Raw genomic sequence first — 20,441 nt, forward strand, 5'->3', positions numbered from 1 at the left:
TATCCCTTTGACATGATGATTTCCATTCCTTTGGGTCTATACCCAGAAGTGGAATTGCTGGGTAGTAAGTTAGATCTATCTGTAGTTGTTTGAGAAAACACCATACTGTTTTCCATAGTGACTGAACTAATTTACAGTCCCTTCAACAGTGTAGAAGAGTTCCCTTTTCTCCACATCCTCACTAGCATTTGTTATTCTCAGTCTTTTTGATTATAGCCACTCTAACTGGGGTGAGATATCTTAATGTGATTTTAATTTGCATTTTCCTGATCATTAGTGATGTTGAGCATTTTTGAAATACCTGTTGTCCATCTGTATGTCTTCCTTTGAAAAATGTCTATTCAGCTCCTTTGCTGTTTTTTAATTGGGTTATTTGTGTTTCTTATACTGTGTAGTTGTTTGAATTCTTTGCATATTCTGGATATTAATCCCTTGTTCAATGTACAGTTTGCAAATATTTTCTCCCCTTCTATTGGTTATCTTTTCACTCTGTTGATTGTTTTCCTTGCTGTGCAGAAGATTTTTAGTTTGATATAATCCCATTGATTTATTTTTTCTTTTGTTGCTTGTGCTTTTGGTGTCTTATTCATAAAGCCTTTGCCCAGTCCTACTTCCTGAAGTGATTCCCTTAGGTTTTCCTTTAGTACTTTTATAATTTCAGGTCTTTTACTTAAGTCTTTAACCCATTTTCAGTTGATTTTGGCATATGACAAGAGGTGCGGGTCTGCTTTCATTCTTCTGCATATGGATGTCCAGTTTTTCCATCACCATTTATTTAAGAGGCTGTCTTTTCCCCAATGTATGTTCTTGTTGCCTTTCTCAAAGATCAGTTGGCTGTAAGCAAGTGGGTTAATTTGGAGGTTCTCTATTCTGTTGCATTGGTCTGACAGTCTATTTTTATGCCAGAACCATGATGTTTTGGTGACTATAGCTTTGTAGTATAATTTGAAGTTGGGTAGTGTTATGCCTCCAGCTTTATTTATTTATTTGTTTGTTTGTTTGTTTTGCTCAGGATTGCTTTGCTATTCATGGGCTATTGTTCCATATGAATGTTAGCATTTTTTTTTTCTATTTCTGTAAAGAATGTCATTGGTGTTTTGATGGGGATTGCATTAAATCTGTAGATCACTTTGGGTACCATGGACATTTTCACAATTTGATTCTTCTATTCCAAGAGCATGGAATGTCTTTCCACATTTTTGTGTCTTCTTTAATTTCTTTCAGTAGTGATTTGTGCTCCTCTTTGTAGAGATCTTTCACCTCCTTGGTTAAATTGATTCTTAGGCATCTAATTTTTTTGGTGACCATTGTAAATAGGCTTACTTTCTTGATTTCTTTTTCTGCTAGCTTGTTATTGGAGAATAAAAATGTTGATTTTGTACCCTGCAGCATTACTGAAATTGTTAATCAGCTCTAATAATTTTTTGGTAGAGTCATTAGTTTTTTCTAAATATAGGATCATGTCATCTGCAAATGGAGATAGTTCAACTTCATCTATCCCAATCAGAATGCTCATTATTTCTTTCTCTTGCCTGATTGCTCTGGCTAGTACTTCTAATACTATGTTAAATAGGAGTGGTAATAGTGGGCATCCTTATATTGTTCCTGTTCTTAAAGGAAAAGCTTTCAGCTTTTGCCCATTCAAGATGATTTTGGCAGTGGGTTTGTCGTATATAGTTTCTATTGTGTTGAAATACTTTCCTTCTATTCCTAATTTTCTGAAAGTCTTTATTATGAAGAGATGCTGAATTTTGTCAAATGCTTTTTCTGCATCTATTGAGATAATCATGTAGATTTGTCATTTATTTTGTTGATGTGGTGTATCACATTTATTGGTTTTCATATGCTGAACTCTCCTTGTCTCCCTAGGATGAATCAAACTTGATTATGTTGTAAAATTTTTTTGATGTGTTGCTGTATTCAGATTGCTGGTATTTTGTTGAGGATTTTTGCAGCTATGTTCAGCAGATATATTGGTCTGCAGTTTTCTTATACTCGTTCTTGTATCTTTGTCTGGTTTTGGTATCAAGGTGATGCTGGCTCTATAGATGGGTTTGTGAGAGTGGCCACTGTTTCATTTTTTTGGAATAGTTTGAATAGAATTGGTATTAATTCCTCTTGACAGATTTAGTAGAATTCACCAATAAAGCCATGCAGTCCTGGGCTTTTTTTTTTGTTATAAGACTGTCAATTACTGCCTCAGTCTTGTTGCTTGTTACTGGTCTGTTCAGGTTTTCTATTTCTTCTTGGTTCAGTCTTGGTAGTTTGTATGTGTCCAGAAATTTACCCATTTCCTGCAGGTTTTCAAATTTGTTGGTGTATGGTTGTTAGTAATAGTCTCAAATCATTCTTTGTATTTTTGTAGTATTGGTGGTAATGGTGGTAATGTCTCCTTTTTCATTTCTGATTTTTGTTATTTGGGTCTTCTCTCTCTTTTTTTTGTTTTTTTTTTTGTTGTTGTTGTTAATTTAGCTAACGATTTGTCTGTTTTGCTTATCTTTTCATAAAACCAACTTTTTGTTTCACTGATCTTTTGTATCATTTTTGGGGTCTCTATATCATTTAGTTATGCTCTAATCTTAATTATTTCTTTCCATCTACTAACTTGGAGATTGGATTGTTCTTGTTTTTCTAGTTCTTTGAAGTGTTGTGTTAGGTTGTTCATTTGAAATCTTTCTGGGGTTTTTTGATGTAAGCATTTATTGCAGTAAACTTCTCTCTTATTACTGCTCTTTTGGTATCTCACCGGTATCGACATGATGTGTCTTTACTTTCATTGGTTTCAAGAAGTTTTTTGATTTCCTGTTCAATTTAGTCTTGGACCTATAGGTCATTCAGGAGCTTGGTGTTTATTTTCCATGTATTTGCTATTTGTGTTTGTACTGAATTTTGCTTGTTATTAATTTCTAGTTTTAATCCTCTGCAGTCTGAAAAGATATTTGAGATGATTTCAACATTTGAAAATTTGTTGAGATGTGATTTATGACATAACATGTGGTCTACCCTGGAGAATGTTCCATGAGCTCATGAGAAGAATGTATAGTCTGTAGTTCTTGGATGAAATGTTCTGAAGATATTTGCCTGATTCAGTTGGTCTAAAGTGTAGTTTAAATCCCATGTTTCCCTGTTTATTTGTTGCTTAGATGATCTGTCCAATACTGAGAAATGGGTGCTTAGTTACCCCACTATTATCATATTGGGGTCTATCTATTTCTTTAGGTCTAATAGTGTTTGCTTTATAAATCCGGGTGTTCTTGTGTTGTGTGCATATATATTTATGATCATTATGTCTTCTTACTGGATAGATCCCTTTATCATTGTATAGTGGCCTTGTTTGTCTCTTTTTAGGTTTTTGGTTTAAAGTCTATTTTGTCCAATGTAAGATTAGCTACTCCTGCTCATTCTGGGTTTCCATTTGCCTGGTATATCTTTTTCCACCCCTTCACTATTATTCTGTGTGTGTCTTTACAGGTGAGGTGAGTCTCTTGAAGACAGCATATAGTTGGGCATAGCATTTTAATCCAATCGGTCAATCTATGTCTTTTGAGTGGGGAATTTAATCCATTTACATTTAGAGTTGTTATTGAGAGGTATTGTCTTAATCCTGGCATTTTTTCATTTTTTGTATAGATGTTTTAAATATCTTTTGTTCCTTTATTCTTTTGTTATTCATCTTCAATGTTTTGGGGTTTTTTGAGGTGGTAAGATTTAGTTTCTTTTTTCTTTCTCATTTGCATTTGTATTTTACCAGTGTGTTATTTCCTTTCTTTTGTATTTGTGTTAGTGATTATTGCTTTTCCAGTTCCAGATGGAGGACTCCCTTGAGAATTTCTTGCTGGTCTGGTCATGTGGTGATAAACTCCTATAGTTTTTGTTTGTCAGGGAAGTACATGATCTTTCCCTCATTTCTGAAGTATAGCCTTGCTTGGTATAGTATTCTTGCCTGTCAGTTTTTTCTTTTAATATTTTGAGTATATCATTCCATTTTCTTCTTTCCTACAGTGTTTTAGTTGAGAATTCTGCTGTTAGCCTGATGGGGGCTTCCTTATACATGACTTGATGCTTTTCTTTTGCTGCTCTTAGGATTCTGTCTTTGATTTGAGCTTTGCCAAATTTACTCTAACATGTCTTGGAGAGGATCTTTTTGGATTTAATCTGTTTGGGGATCTTTGAGCTTCCTGGATCTGAAGATCCATGCCTCTCCCTATACCTGGGAGGCTTTAATTATTATTTAATTGAATATATTTTCAGCGCCTTTACCTTTTTCCTCCCCTTCTAGAACACCCACGATTAGGATGTTTGTATGCTTAAGATTGTCTACTAGCTCTCTTAGACTCTCTTCATTTTTTAAAGCACTTTTTTTTTTTCTGTCTGCCTGCATTATTTCCTAATGATTGTCTCTGCGATCAGAAATTCTTTCTTCTACTTGCTCTAATTTTCTGGTTAAACTCTTGGTTGTGTTTTTATTTCATTGAATGAATCCTCCAGTTCTAGGAGCTCTGCTATATTCTTTTTTAAGGTATTAATTTCTGTAAGTTTCCTCCTTCATATCCTGGATATTTTTTCTTCTTTCATTGTGTTGTCTAACTGAGTCTTCTCTTTTCTCATTGAGTTTCCTTAAAATTGTTACTAGGAATCCCTTTGCAGTCATTTCAAAGGTTTCTTGTCCTGTAAGGTGTGGTACTTGAGAATTACTATATTCCTTTGGTGGTGTCATATTTTCTTGGTTGTTTTTTGTTTTTGTTGGGGGAGTTTGTTTTTTGTTTTCTCTATTTCTAGTATCTGTACATTGATTTCTGGTCATCTAGTAGATCAGTTGCTTTTCTATTTCTCTGGAGTGGACTTTAAGAAGACTTCCTCCTCTTTTTCCAGGCTCCTCTGGTGACTCTTCTTGTGTCAATGCAGTTGAATTTGTGGCAGGTCACCTGCATGGTGGTCATGGCTGCTACTGTGGCAGTAAGCCATCCTTGCAGCAGTAGAAATTGTGGTGTTGGCTGTTGTGGACTACCTCAGCAGTACTGATGTGGGGCCTCCTAGTCATGGTGGCATTTGCTCCTGCCTTCTCTGTGGGTGGGGGGAGGGTGCCTGGGGCTTTTCCCACCTGAGCTTCCCCTCTTCTCTACTTCTGTAACCAATAATAGTGAGTCTGCTAGAGGGAATCACACAGCTGTGCAAATCAGTGTTGTGGCAAATTTGTGTTCTCTAATCTGAGGTCACACTCAGCTTTATTCCCGTGGTTACTTCCCTTGCCCAAACCTCAGAGTAACAATTCCAAAACTTCCTACCTCACCATTTCTTTACTCTCTTTAGAAGTTTTCCTCAGCTCTTATTTCACAGAGAAAACTGAGGCTACCAATAGACTCTCTCTATTTCCCACACCTAAAAATCATCTTTATCTGTACTCACTCTAATTTGCTTCTTATTGGTCTCAGGAGAAGTTTTCCTTTTCCTGTCCAGGTCTAATAATCTCCCTGTCTCTGGGGCCTCTCAACAATTCTTCAGGAACCTCATTCTATTAGCTATTCTTTCTCTCCTTTGTATCTTCAATATATCTTAATTCTTTCCATTGACATATTAACAAGTCCAGTTTGTCTCATACTGAAAATTCAGTAATACTCTTTGGACCCTGTATCCCCTTCAAGCTACTACCCTCTCTTCCTCCTTTCTTCTTTCAGAAGCTTCTTGAAAACCGGTCTACACCACTGTCTCCAATTCCTTCTCATTTCCCATTCTCTCTTCAGATGGTTATAACCTGCTCTCTACCTCTAAATCTCCCTTGACACTGCTCTTGCAAAGGCCACTAATGACCTACTAATAGCCAGACCCATTAAGCCACTGGACTTTCTTTTGATTCTCATCTTACTTGATCATGTTGGGTGAATTTGGCATTGTTGAAGAGTCCCTTCTTGAAACTCTCTCCTACTTTGGCTCCCAAGACACTACCACCTTTGAGGGTTCCTTCTCAGGCTCCTTTGCTGGCTTCTCTTTCTCTGTTAATTTTTTAATGGCAGTTTTCCCTAAAGCATCATGCTTGGCCCTCTTATCTCCTCAATCTACACAATATCCCTGAGCAATTCAATTTATTTTTATGTTTTTAACCACAACTCACAAAATGATTAAATCTCATCACCAGCCAGCTTTTCCTACTCTGTTTAAGCTCCCTACTGTCCTTCTCCAGTTAGATGTTCCACAGATACCTCAAAAGTAACTAGTTAAGAAATGAACTCACCTTACTCCTAAACTTATTTCTACTCCAATATTTATTATTTCAAAGAATGACAACATTAACCAATCAGTTACTCAAGCCATAAATCCAGGTTTTGTCTTATATGTTTCTTTCTTCTTCACTTTCCACCCACAATGTGCAAATCATAGCTTGCTTGCCCTTGAATGTATTCTTAACCCTTCCCTGGTCTGCTCTTTTTTTCAGAAGGGCCAATCCCTGCAGGCTGTTTCCCAGGTTTCTATGACAGGAGGCTCTAATTGGATTCAACTGATAGGAGACACTGGTAGGATGTTGATGGATGGGAGAAAAGGAGAATCCAGTATCTCTTAGTAGCAAGTGTGTCTCCTCCATGTCTTTAGCTAACACTGGATAGGTTTGCTGTGATTCCAGCTTCTGTGGGGTGACCTCTGCTCATGGTCTCTGGTAACATCATCTCTTCCTATTGTCCTTTCAGACTTAGTAGTGGTGGGGGCTTCCTGCTGTTGCTAATTTCTGTGTAGCTTCACCATCTCCCATTTGTCATTTCAGTTCTTCCACCACCAATGCAACTAGTTATTGGCATTTAATCCCTTTGTGTTAGATCCTTAGAGTGGTTTCCATTTTTCTGGTTAGACCATGGACTAATAATGCATCAAGTCACCAAGCATGATAGATGCCGTCTACTTAACATCCTTCATATCTATCTGCACTTCCCAGTCTCTCTGCTACTGCCTTATTTCAGACTTCTAATAATTTTATTTCACTTCCGAAAATCCATCAATAACCCCCATATAGAAATATTTCACAAGTAATCAGTCATTTTCACTTTACCCTCCTATATATATATATGTATATTTATATTTTTATACATAACATATATACATTTTTGTCATACCTGTGTATCAGCTCTACAATTATTTACATAATATTTTTCCTTAAATTTATTTCTTTAAAAAAATTAGCTTTGCCCTGAGCAATAACATATGTGAAACCATGTCTTTGAAGGTCTAATTTATTTTTTAATACACATTAAAATAAATACCAAACTATTAAAAATACCAACATTCACTCATATAACAATCAAATTCACCCCTTATATGTATAGCACACTTTGGGACATGCTGGCCTATAGGATCAATCTAAAACTCCTTACTGGGGTTTATAATGTTGTTTATTATCTTGCTTTTGAGCCTCACTTCCCCATGGTTCCCCACTCACACCCTATGTTCCAGCTAGTTCCCCTGCCTCTACTTTAAACTGATCACCTATTCCTTCATTTTCCCCTCTGTGCCATATATAGACACACTTTTTGTACTTACCTACTTACATACTTTTTTGCCCCCACTGAACTGGTTTTAAAAAACCATTGATGATTGGTGTCCATGATATACATATGTCTATGCTATTCTGGGATACTAAATGATAGTCATCCTTCTTTCCAAACATGTAACCTTTCCTTAAATGAGAATAACATCAAATTTTTTTTGCTGAAAAAAATACTGTTTATTTGTTATCAAGACCAACCTAAGTCATCACTGTATAGTGGTTTGGTTTTTTTTTTTCAGTTTCATTTAACATATAGACTCACCTTGGTAAAATTTGTTAGACTACCAAGCATGGAAATTGGACTGGAGCATAATAAATACTTTTTTGGTCTTCAAAATATTATAAAAGTACACAAAGAGAAGAGAAAAAAAGCTCTATTTCTTATTTTTTCTATTCTGCAGTACAGCTTGAACTGACTTCAGAAGTTCAGACTTTTTGATTTTCTGCTGAGGGCAATACTCAAAGGAAAGAAAAAATGGTAAGGTTGCGAGTTTTACAAGCAGTATCACAGATTCATAGAGCTGGATGGAAACTTAGAGATCATCTAGTCCAACCTACTCATTTTGCAGATGGGGAATGAATGAGGCCAAGAGAAAGGGAAATTCTACCTAAGTTTGTATTTATTTATTTATAAGCTCACAGTTCGTATATACCATAGTTTTGACTGCTTGTTTGTACTAGGAAGGGGAGACCAGCACACAGGCCTGGAATCCCTCACAACCCTCTTAGAAGACTCCAGAGTGACCTTTGGCCACGTTTATATTCACGTGAATGAGATTCAGAGATTTTATAGATTCCCACTTGTCTTACTCTCCTAGAGTAGCCTGCTGGAACCAGAGTCTTTGTGGAAGTGGAACGCAGCTTAATGGCTATCATATTGATTATCAATTTCTTTTTACCAAATATGTTCTTTGGTCATTATCAGTTTTTCTTCAAACTAACCCTAGGATATTCTAAAAGAATCTCTATTTCACAAATGGGAAATCAAAGTTTGGGAGCATAAAGATTGCTCAGAAAGACAAAAGTAGTACTAGGATGGAAACTGCCTGCATTAGTAGTTCTTGACCCAAGATTTATGCTGCTAGTGGCTGTATTTCATACATCTGATAGAATTCTGCATTTTTTTAAAGTTACTTCTGCCTTATTCTTTCGATTGCTGATTTGTGGTTCAGTATTAATAATAAAATCCCAGAAACTTTAGGAAGAACCTAAGGCTATATAATGAGCCAACGTACACTACTCCTTCAGATCTAGTGACTGATTATCATATTAGTAGATAATACCACTGCCCCTTCTTCCCCACTCTCCATTTCCCTCTCATTAGACAGAGAAAGGAAGTGAAACACAAATCTCTAGATTTACCTAATTATGAAGAGCTCTGATAAAACATGATTAGGGAAAAGGTTGAAATTAATGGACAAAAATGAACTATAGGGCTTACCTGTAGAATTACACTTAATCCATACTCTGCCTGTTCCCCATGGCCTGGATTAATTAAGAATTGACCACACTGCAGTGTTCTTTTTTGACAGAGGTGGCTATCATGAGAGGGTATTGTGTGACTTCTCTATATTTATCAGCCAAGAAAACATTTCTCTGACGAAAACATTCAGTATAGGGAAATAAGTATTAAAACAATAGTAGAGGACCAATCTTATTTTTAAATTATCTTCAGTGATTGAGTTTTGTAAAATAAAATAAATGGAAATATGTACTTAGAATGACATTCATATGGGCAATTCTGCTGCCAGATGTGAAATGAAAGTAGGCTTGGCAAACTTTAAATACAGAAAACTGCTGTATTTAAAACACTTCTTTTTGGAGAAGTGGCTAAGCAATGCCATGTACCTTTTTAAAAGGATAATAAACAGACACAAGAATGGGAGTTCTTAAAATATCCCTCTGGCCTGCCTCTTCAAACAGAAACTAGAAACTAGTGTTAATTTCCATTAGCAGGTTCCTTCAGCTCCCAAACCCATTTCCTCGCCTCATTGGCAAGTCACTTCTGAAGGATTGGGCTTTTCTAGTAAGCATCTCATTTGGACTTTGTTTGCCAAGTCATGGCTAGACTTTCAAGCTTATTTTCTTAAGCCACTGAATTATTTCTCACATCTCATGTTTTGAAAATAAGTTAGTGGGAAGATAAGTATTGTGCAGGACAGGCAAAGAAACAAACATTTATGGCTCTGACTCAAGGGGAAAGGTCAAGTGAACTGATGTTTTTAGCCATCTTAAAATTTTAAATGAAGACAGGTGATAATTGTATATTGGAAAACATGCTAATAAAAAAGACAACAGAGCAACGGCATCTAGAGATAAAGTTGTGTCATAGTAGAGCAAAAATGAAAATTGAGGAAGAATTTTGATAACCCAGGTAAAGTATCAAAAGATCTTTCCTTAGCAAAGAAATGATAGTGGTCAGCAACCACTTAAAATACTTTGAGTGCAATCAGCAATGTCTTGGGGTGCCACTGGGTGCCACTGATAGGCCTAAGGCTTGGATAAGAGAAAAAACAGAAAGCAAGGAGGACAGTTGAAATTAAGGCAAAATGAAAAAGAAGAAAAAGATAAGCATATATGTGGGGAATAGCTAGCAACGATTTTTCTACTATCATCATGAATTATATTTGAGTTGTAATTTAAATTATATTTAAATATACGGGATAGAGTAAAACATTGTTTATAAAACTATTGTTGATTTTAATAAATTAGATTTCAGGTATTCTAGGAACACTTTTACGCATGAAATGGTTATCTGCATTGTCACTGCTGTCATTTCTTTTAATGGCTGTGGTTATATAATACAATGATTAGAGTGAAGTTAGTTTCTGAATAGTTAGGTAGGTACAAAATACTGTTTTTGTTTTTGATTTTTTCTTAGATGGAATTGTGCATTGTCTGGCTTAAAGATACTCAACACCAACATTTTTATGGTTATGAGGATGGGATTCTGTTTTTTCTTTTATAAAAATCTGGGCATTAGTATATTGCATAAACCTATTCTTTAGTAAGATCTGTACATAGTGATTCTTCATATTACAATGAAAAACATATCCATTACATAAAGTGGCTGCAACGAGGTATCCTAAAGAGTTCAAAGTCAGTCAGCTTTTTCCCTAAGAATGATATGCTAAGATACATTCGTTTTTCCAAGGCTCTAAGAAAAGCATGGCTTCCTTCTAAACATTGATAGTGGCATAACATATGCCAATATCATTGCTTTACCTGCTTATCATAAATCCTTATATCTATGACATGGGATAAAGATATGGCATGAACTTGTGGGGTTATGGAGAACTCGCTGCTCTTCAGCATTGATTGTTATTGAATGATTGAAATGACGCCATCGTTGTATTAGTTGCGGAGCTGTGCTATCTCCCTTGCCAAGAAAATTTTGAAGAATTCTTAGATAACATGTTGTAGAGTATATAGAGTATGTTCTCTATAGAGAGAGTTTATTATCAAATCCCTCAAAATTACTCCTTTTTAAAACTTAGAAAAAATTAGCACAGTAACAGGGTGAAATACATGGTTAAAAAATCAGGTAGCACAGAAAGGTTTATACTTAAAAAAGAAGAAAAAAAGCAATTCTCCCCTGCTCACACCTCATTACTCTTGATATGGCTGTCCAGTGACAATCACTTTTAACCATTTCAAACATCTAAATTTTTTCTCATATTATCTCTATATCTCTAAGCAATATGTTTATGTTGCCACTTCTTAATTGACTTGAGTCATTTCCTGTTGATATCCTGTTATGCTGTTTATGTGGTGAAATTACCTAAATCCTTGCCCAATTCTCCTTTTCCCAATATAGTTCATATCTCTATTCTCAGTTCCTCCAGTAGTTGCCTCTGAAATGTTAAATATAATTCAATCTCCATCTCTATTTCCATGTCTATTGATTCCCCACTTCATAAGATGATCATATTAACACTCCTACTCTTCCTTTTACTGCTCCTCTTCATCTCTTACCTCTCTACCTCTATCAGTTATACCTCTATTTTTACATCATTAAGGTTGATGACATTTACAGTCTATTAAGTAACCATATTTAAGTGTCATCCGATTTATCCTGAGAGTAATTCTAAAAGTTGAACACCAGTAAGCAGTGTTTGTATGATTATAATTTATAGTGTTCGTTGCATAGCCAAATTATGTGCTGAAATTACATACGTTGTCTGTAGGACCAACGTATCAGTCCTGTATCAATCAATGGAGAATATTCCAAGGATCAAGTTCAAATAGATCCTGCTATTTTTAAACTCTGCCAATTGCCTTGATCATACCTTCAAGTTGTTTTAAACATTCAGTCGTAATATTAATGTTGCCTACCCCCACCTTTTTTTTTTCTAGGTATCATTAGCATACCAAAGGCAAGGCAGTGGGTGCAGTCACCATGACTCAACAGTAACTGTAGCAATTCTTTAGATTTTAAACCAACAAAAGATTTTTTCAGGAAGGAGTATTTTATTGCAGACATTTTTTAGAATTGCTGGCACATGGTGGTAATGAAAAGCCAACCAACTTTTATTCAGTTTAATTATTGTTTTTGAACTTTTTAAAACATTTTTATTGAATCATAATTGATTATACATATTTTCTGGGTTCAATGTAGACATGTTGATCAAATCAATATTACTAGCATATATATTGTTACAAATTGTACTTATTCTTCCTGGCCCTTGTCCAATCTCACCCCTACCCCCTCTCCCTGTCTGCTTCACCCTCTAATTACCCTAGATTTCTTCTCTCCTTCTCAAAGAGTAATGGTTACTCTGTTGATTTGTTGCCTAGGTGATCTATCCAATGCTGAGAGGTGTATTCAGGTCCCCCAATATTATCATAGAGCAGATGCTCCTTCTGTCACTCTGGAATGAGCTCTGTGGAGAGAAACATCCTCTTCTTTTCTTTGGTCTCTGCTGGTGACTCTCCTTCTGTCAATGCACTCCAGTGACTGGCAGACCATCTGCACAGTGGTCATGGCATCTAGCTGCTTTTGCTGCATCCATGGTTATTGTGGTGGCTGTGATGGGCCACCCACACAGAGGTGATGTTTTTGGCATGCTCCTTACCTAGTTGGTGGTGGCAGTGGTGGTGGGCCTGGCTGTGGGAGGGGGCCCAGTCCCTGGATCCATACCTCAGGGCCCTGAGTGGGCCCTGTGGCACTTGTGGTGTGCCTGGTTGTCCCCCCTTTCTGGTTTGGTAGCCCAGGGGACTTCTGGTCCGTCTAGGTGTTATAGGTGTTCTTTGGTGAAATGAGACCTTTACTAGTTAATACTAAACTTTGTCTCTGGTTGTGGGCACTCTCTTTTTTCTTTTAGTTCTGTGTTGGATTATTTGTTGTTTCCACCACTTAAACTCTGCACTGTAACTAATTTGTTATCCTTTGCTTACTTCTAAAGTGGGGGAACTTCCTGTGGGTACCAGTACTTGAGCTCTGTGGTTGAGCTAAATTGCTGCTTTGCTGTTCATTCCCTGGAGAATCAACAACCTGTGCAACTCAGGTTTTAATAGTTGACTTTATAGGGACTTCTGCATTTAGTGAAATCCAATGCACCTGGGTTGTTTACAAACACTGGTCTGGGCCTGAGTCTTTTCATCAAACTGCACCACCCCATGCAATTCTATATTCCTGACCAGTCTCCTCTGAGTGGTCCTATGCTGATTGGGGGGGCAGATCAGCTGTCCTTGCTGTGTCCCAGTATTCTCCAGATGGGTCCATCTCCCCTATGGGCCGTGCTGCAAACACTTCCCATGGGACAGGCTGTTTGCTGGTTCCTTACGATGACTCACCAGCCTCTGAGTGGCTCCTTTTTTTCAGTTGTTGTGGCTTCTCGCTCCTATGTGGGTCCACAGGAACCCTATAAGTGGTCTTGCTAGCATGTGGGCCATCAAGGCCCTCTTCTCTACTGTTGCCTCCATGCAACTTCATCCAAAGGGCACAGCTGTGGGTTTTTTTATTTCAGTGATGTCAATTTTTTCTTTGTTTATTTTGAAGCTGTGTTGTGTTCGAATTATGTCTTTTTGATGAATTGAACCTCTTGTCATTATGACAAAGTGCTCTTAGTCTCTTATAATATTGCATTATTTGAAATCCATTTTAACTCATATTAGTGTTTAATAATAGTGTTTACATTGTATATCATTTTTTCACTTTATATTTTTAATATGCTTATATCCTCATATTGAAACATATCTCTTTTATTTTTATTTACTTATTTTTTTGGTGGATAGCCACTCCAGGGATCAAACTCTGTACCTCCTTTTTGTTTTTAGGAATGGAATGAGAATTTGTTTACAAAGATGTGGGTAGAATACAGGGAAAGTCTTTGAGATCTTCATCCAGTGAGATAAGAAATATGTAGAACAGATAAGGAGTACATTACAATTTGTGTGAAGAAAGGTTAAAAGATGGGAATATATTTTGCTGAGTTTTGTATAGACATTGGAAGGATGCACAAGAAATCCATCAAAACTGTGGCATATAAGGGAAAGAGGGAGACTGAGTATTTAGGTGCAGCACTGTGGATGAGACATTTTCTTTTATTTTTTATTATTATTATGATTTGATTTGATTTGATTTTGTCAATATACAATGTGATTGATTATTGTGGCCCATTACCAAAACCTCCTTCCTGACTCCCTGTCCACCATCCCTCGCAACAACCTCATATCTGTTTGCTTGTTGTATCAACTTCAAGGAATTGTAATTGTTATGTCTTCTTCCCTCCCCTCCCCAGTTTATTTGTGTATTTATTTATTTATTTTTAGCTCCCACAAATAAGTGAGAACATTTGATATTTTTCTTTCTGTGCCTGACTTGTTTCACTTAATATAATTATCTCTAGGTCCATCCATATTCTTGCAAATGGCAGTACTTCATTCTTTTTTATAGCAGAGTAGTATTCCACTGTGTAGATTTACCACATTTTCTGTATCCACTCATCTGATGATGGACATTTGGGCTGGTTCCAACTCTTGGCTATTGTAAAGAGTGCTGCGATGAACATTGGGGAACAGGTATACCTTCAACTTGATGACTTCCATTCCATTTTTTCATATGTCTGTTGGCCATTTATATATCTTCCTTTGAGAAATGCCTATTTAGCCCTTTTGCCCATTTTTTACTTGGGTTGCTTGTTTTTCTCTTGTTATGTTGTTTCAGTTCCTTGTATATTCTGGATATTAATCCTTTGTAAGATATTTATTTTGCAATATTTTCTCCCACTCTGTTGGTGGTCTTTGAACTCTGTTAATTGTTCCTTTTGCTTTGCAGAAGCTCTTTAGTTTGATATAATCCCATTGTTTATTTTTCCTTTAGTTGCCCATGCTTTTGGGGGGTATTCATGAAGTCTGTGCCCAGTCCTAGTTCCTGAAATGTTTCTCCTATGTTTTCTTTAATAAGTTTTATTGTTTCAGGGTGTATATTTAATTCTTTAATCCATTTTGAGTTGATTTTAGTATATGGTGAGTGGTACCAGTCAAGTTTCATTCTCATGTATATTGATATCCAGTTATCCCAGCACCATTTGTTGAAGAGGCGCTCTCTTCCCCAGTATATAGGCGTGGTGCCTTTGTCAAAGATCAGATGGCTGTAGGTGTGTGGGTTGATTTCTCGATTCTCTATTCTTTTCCATTGATAAGCATGTCTGTTTTTATGCCAGTATCATGCTGTTTTGGTTATTATAGCTTTGTAGTATAGTTTAAAGTCAGGTAGTGTTATGCCTCCAGCTTTATTTTTTATGCTCAGCTTTGCTTTGGCTATGCATGGTCTTTTGATATTGCATATTAATGTCTGAATAGTTCATTCCATTTCTGATAAAAATGTCATTGGAATTTTGATGGTTATTGCATTGAATTTGTATGTCACTTTGGGTAGTATTACATTTTCACAATGTTGATTCTTCCAATCCAAGAGCACGAGATATCTTTCCATCTTCTTGTATCCTCTCTAATTTCTTTCAGCAGTGGTTTGTAGTTCTCATTATAGAGATTTTTCACCAGAAGTGGGATTGCTGGCTCATATGGAAAATCCATCTGTAGTTTTTTGAGAAACTTCCACACTGTTTTCCATAGTGATTGTACTAATTTACAGTCCCAACAACATTGCAGGATTGTTCCCTTCTCTTCATATCCTTGCCAGCATTTGTTATCCTCTGTCTTTTTTATTATAGCCAGTTTAACTGGGGCAAGGTGATATCTCAATGTGGTTTTAATTTGCATTTCTCTGATGACTAGTGATTTTGATCATTTTTTAATATACCTGTGGACTATTTGTATATCTTCCTTTGAAAAATGTCTATTCAGTTCCTTTGCCTTTTTAAATTCAGTTATTTTTATTTTACTGTGTAATTGCACGAGTTTGTTGTATATTATGGATATTAATCCCTTGTTGGATCCATAGTAGGCAAAAATTTTCTCCCACTCTATAGGTTGTCATTTCACTCTGTTGATAGCTTCTTTTGTTGTACAGAAGCTTTTTAGTTTGATATAGTCCCATGTGTTTATTTTTTCTTTGGTTGTACTTTGGGGCTCATGTTCAAAAAGTCATAGACCTAGTTCCTGAAGTGTTTCACCTTTATTTTTCCTTAGTAATTTTACAGTTTAAGGCCTTATACTGAAATCTTTAATCCATTTTGAGTTGATTTTAGTATATGGTGAGAGGTGCATGTCTAGTTTCATTCTTCTACATATGGATTTCCAATTTTCCCAGCACTAAGTATTGAACAGGCAGTCTTTTCCCCAATGCATGTTTTTGTTCCCTTTGTCAAATATCAGATGGATGTAAGCCTGAGGGGTGATTTCTGGGTTCTCTATTCTGCTCCACTGGTTTCAGTGTCTATTTCTATGCCACTACCATGCTGTTTTGGTTGCTATAGCTTTGTAGTATAACATGAAGTCAGGTAGTGTTATGCCTCTGGCTTTATTTTATCTACTTGGGATTGCTCTAGCTATTTGAGGTCTTTTATTGTTCCATATGAATGTTGAGATTGTTTTTTCCATTTCTGTGAAGAATGTCATTGGTTTTTTGATGGGGATTGCATTGAATCTGCAGATTGCTTTGTGTAATATAGACATTTTCACAATGTTAATTCTTCCAATCCATGAGCATGCAATGTCTTTCCTTCATTTTGTGTCTTCTTTAATTTCTTTCAATAGTGGTTTGTAGTTCTCATTGTAGAGATCTTTCACCTCCTTGGTTAAATTGTTTCCTAGGTATTTTATTTTGTTCATGACTGTTGTAATCAGGCTTACTTTCTTGATTTCTCTTTCTGTTAACTCATTATTGGAGAATATAAATGCAACAGATTTGGGGGCATTTATTTTGTATCCTGCAATGTTACTGAAGTTATTAACCACCTCTACGAGTTTTTGATACAGTATTTAGGTATTTCTGTATTTAGTATTATGTCATCTGCAAATAGGGACAGTTTGACTTCATCTTTTCTAATCTGGATTCCCTTTCCTTCTTTCTTTTGTCTGATTGCTCTGGCTAGTATCTCCAGTACTATGTTAAATGGAAGTGGTAAGAGTGGGCATCCTTGTCTGGTTCCTGTTCTTAAGGGAAAAGCCTTTAGTTTTTCCCCATTCAGAATGATACTGGTGGTGCATTTGTCATCGATGACTTTTATTTGTATTGAGATACTTCCCTTTTATACCTAATTTTTTGAGAGTCTTTATTGTGAAGGGATGTTGAATTTTGTCAAATGCTTTTTCAGCATCTATTGAGATAATCATATGGTTTTTGTCCTTGAGTTTACTGTTGTGATGTATCACATTTACGTACTTTCATATGTTCAACCATCCTTGCATTCCTGGGATGAATCCCACTTGATCAAGGTGTATAATTTTTTCGATGTCTTGCTGAATTCTAATTGCTAATATTTTGTTGAGGATTTTTCTATCTATGTTCACAAATGATGTTGACCAGTACTTTTCTTTTTTTATTGTGTTTTTATCTGGTTTTCATATCAGAGTTATCTTGGCCTCATAGAATTAATATGGGAGAATGGCTTCTCTTTCAATTTTTTGGAATAGTTTGAGGAGATTTGGTATTAATTCCTCTTTGAAGGTTTGTTAGACTTCAGCTGTAAAGCCATCCGGACCTGGGCTTTTCTTCGTTGGGAATTTGCTGATTACTACTTCAATATCATTGCTTGGTACTGGTCTGTTCATGTTTTCTTTCTCTTTTTTGATCGATCTGGGTAGTTTGTATGTGTCGAGAAACTTATCCATATCTTCCAGGTTTTCATATGTTGTCATACAGTTATGATTTTTGGATTAAAGTCTGTTTTATCTTATATAAGAATAGCTACTCCTGCTTGTTTTTGGTTTCCATTTGCATGGTATAATCTTTTCCCATCATTTCGCTGTGTGTCTTTACATGTGAAGTGAGTCTCTTTTGAAGTGGGTCTAACTTTTTAATCCAATCAGTGTCTTTTGAATGGGGAATTTAATCCCTTTACATTTAGGGTTGTTATTGAAAGGTATTATCTTTCTCCTGGCATTTTATTGATTTTTGTTTGGATGTTTTAAATATCTTTTGTTCCTTCTTCCTGTTTTTTTGTTTGTCTTATTGTTTATTTTTTGGAGATGGCAAAATATAATTTCTTTCTCTTTCTTGTTTGCATTTTTGTTCTACAAGTGGGTTTTATTCTTTCTTGAGTAATCGTGGTAGTGATTATCATTTATCAAATTTCGAATGCAAGGCTTCCTGGAGAATTTCTTATATGGCTGGTTGTGTGGTGGTGAACTTCCACTGGTTTTGTTTGTTGGGGAAATATACTATTTCTTGGTTATTTCTGGAGGTTAGACCTGCTGGGTATAGTATTCTGTTCTAGCCAGTAGTGTCTCTGTTGTGAAGTCTGCTGTTACTCTGATGGGAACACCCATATAGGTGACTTGATGCTTTTGTCTTGCTGATTTTAGGATTCTGTCTTTGTCTTTGAGTTTTGACTGTTTGACTATAATGTGTCTCGGAGAGGATGTTTTTGGATTGAATCTGTTTGGGGATCTTTAAGCCTTCTGGATATGAACGCCTGTGTCTCCTTATACCTGGGACATTTTCTGCTATTATTTTGTTGAATAGGTTTTCAATAGTTTTTCATTATTCCTCCCATTCCAGAACACCCATGATTAGGATGTTTGTGCAGTTAAGGTTGTGTGCTAGCTCTCTTAGATTTTCTTCTTTTTTTTAATCCTTTTTCTTTTTCCTTTTTCTTTCTTTCTTTTTTATTTTTTTTTTTTTTGTCTGCATGGATTATTTCAATAAGGCTACCTTCAAGATCAGAAATTCCTTCTTCTGCTTGCTCTAACCTGCTTCCTAAGCTCTTGGTTGTGTTTTTAAATTTCATTGAATGAATCCTTCAGGTCCTGGGGTTCTGCTGCGTTGTTTTCAAGTTATTAATCTCTTTGTAAATTCCCTATTTCATATCCTGGACCCTTTTTCTCATATCATTGTGTCACCTGAGTCTTCTTGTATCTCATTGAGTTTCCTTAAGACTGTTGCTTGGAATTCCTTTTCTGTCATTTTAAGAGTTTCCTGCTCTATGGCATCTGGTACTTGAGAATTAGTGTATTCTTTTGGTGGTTTCATATTTTCTTGTTTTTTCATATTTTTAGTATCTCTACATTGATGTCTGGTCATGTCATAAAGCAGTTGCTTCTTCTATTACTCTGGAGTTGGCTTTGAGGAGGCTTACTCCTGTAGATGTGTTTTGCATTGACCATTGAATAGGGTGTTTAAGTATTGGTTCCAGTAGTATAGTTTTCATGTGGGTACTTTGGTACATTGGAATTGTGTATGAGTGCTTCTGTAGTGTGGGCACTGGGGCACTTAGTGATTCCTTGCTGAGGTTAGTGATACTGTGTTGGTTCTTCATGGATGTGGGCCAGCTCTAGAGTTCTTGGGAAGCATCTGGGTGCTTTGCTGCTCTTTGACTGGGGCAGGTGAACTTGGCTGGGCTTTTTGGCACTCCAGCTCACATCCCATGACCCTGATGGTTGCACTGGCATATACTGGAACTCCTCAGTTTGAATGGATAACCACAGGCAGGGTTTCTCTTTCCTCTTTCCTACACGCAGAGGCTCCTCCTGGTTGCTTGCTTCCCCCAGTTGGGGGATGAGTTCATGGTGATTGGGATTTTCTTCCTTACTTTATTTGGGTATCCTGGGTTTCTGCACTTCCTGGGGGTTCCATTTGTGTCTCTCCCCGGGTCAAGGGAGTCATGTAGGCTGCACATGTACTTCCCACCCCCAGTTGTGCTACTGCATTTGGCAGCATAATTCCCCCTTTGGGTTGGGCCACTGGGTTGCATGTTTGCACTCACTCATCTCTTTCCCCAGGCTCTACTGGTGACTCTCTTTTCAATGAAGTTGATTGGTCAACAGGCCACCCACATGGCAACAGTGGCTGCTGTTGTGGTGATCAGCACTCTTGCAGCAGAGTGGCTGTGGCAGTAGTTGTGGTGGACTACCAACATGGCAGTGGTGTCTGTGGCAGTTGCCCTCAGCTCCTGAGTACCTGCACACTCTTGCTGTTTGTCTTCAAGAACTCCCAAAATTCCTCAGTTCCCTGCACACTCCTGATATCTGTTGGGTATCAACCATTTTAAAGTAGAGATTTTTCTCTTGCTGGTAGCAGAAGAGAAAGTCATAAATATTTGAAGTGTGAGAGAAATTTAACACGAGTGAGGTTCTCTGATGCTGAGATATAGAAGGCCACAGGACAAGAAACTGTAAGCAGCCTCTAGTTGCTGAGGGAAATCCCTGGAAAACATTCTGGGATGAAAAGGGAGTTTTCAGTCCAACCACCTTAAAGAACTGAGTTCTGCTAAGAATATGTTTGGAAGAATATTTTCCCTAATGCCTCCAGATGAGAACTCAACCCAGCTGACACCTTGATTTC

The sequence above is a fragment of the Cynocephalus volans genome, chromosome X, assembly GCF_027409185.1.
Source record: "Cynocephalus volans isolate mCynVol1 chromosome X, mCynVol1.pri, whole genome shotgun sequence".
NCBI classification, from domain to species: Eukaryota; Metazoa; Chordata; class Mammalia; order Dermoptera; family Cynocephalidae; genus Cynocephalus; species Cynocephalus volans.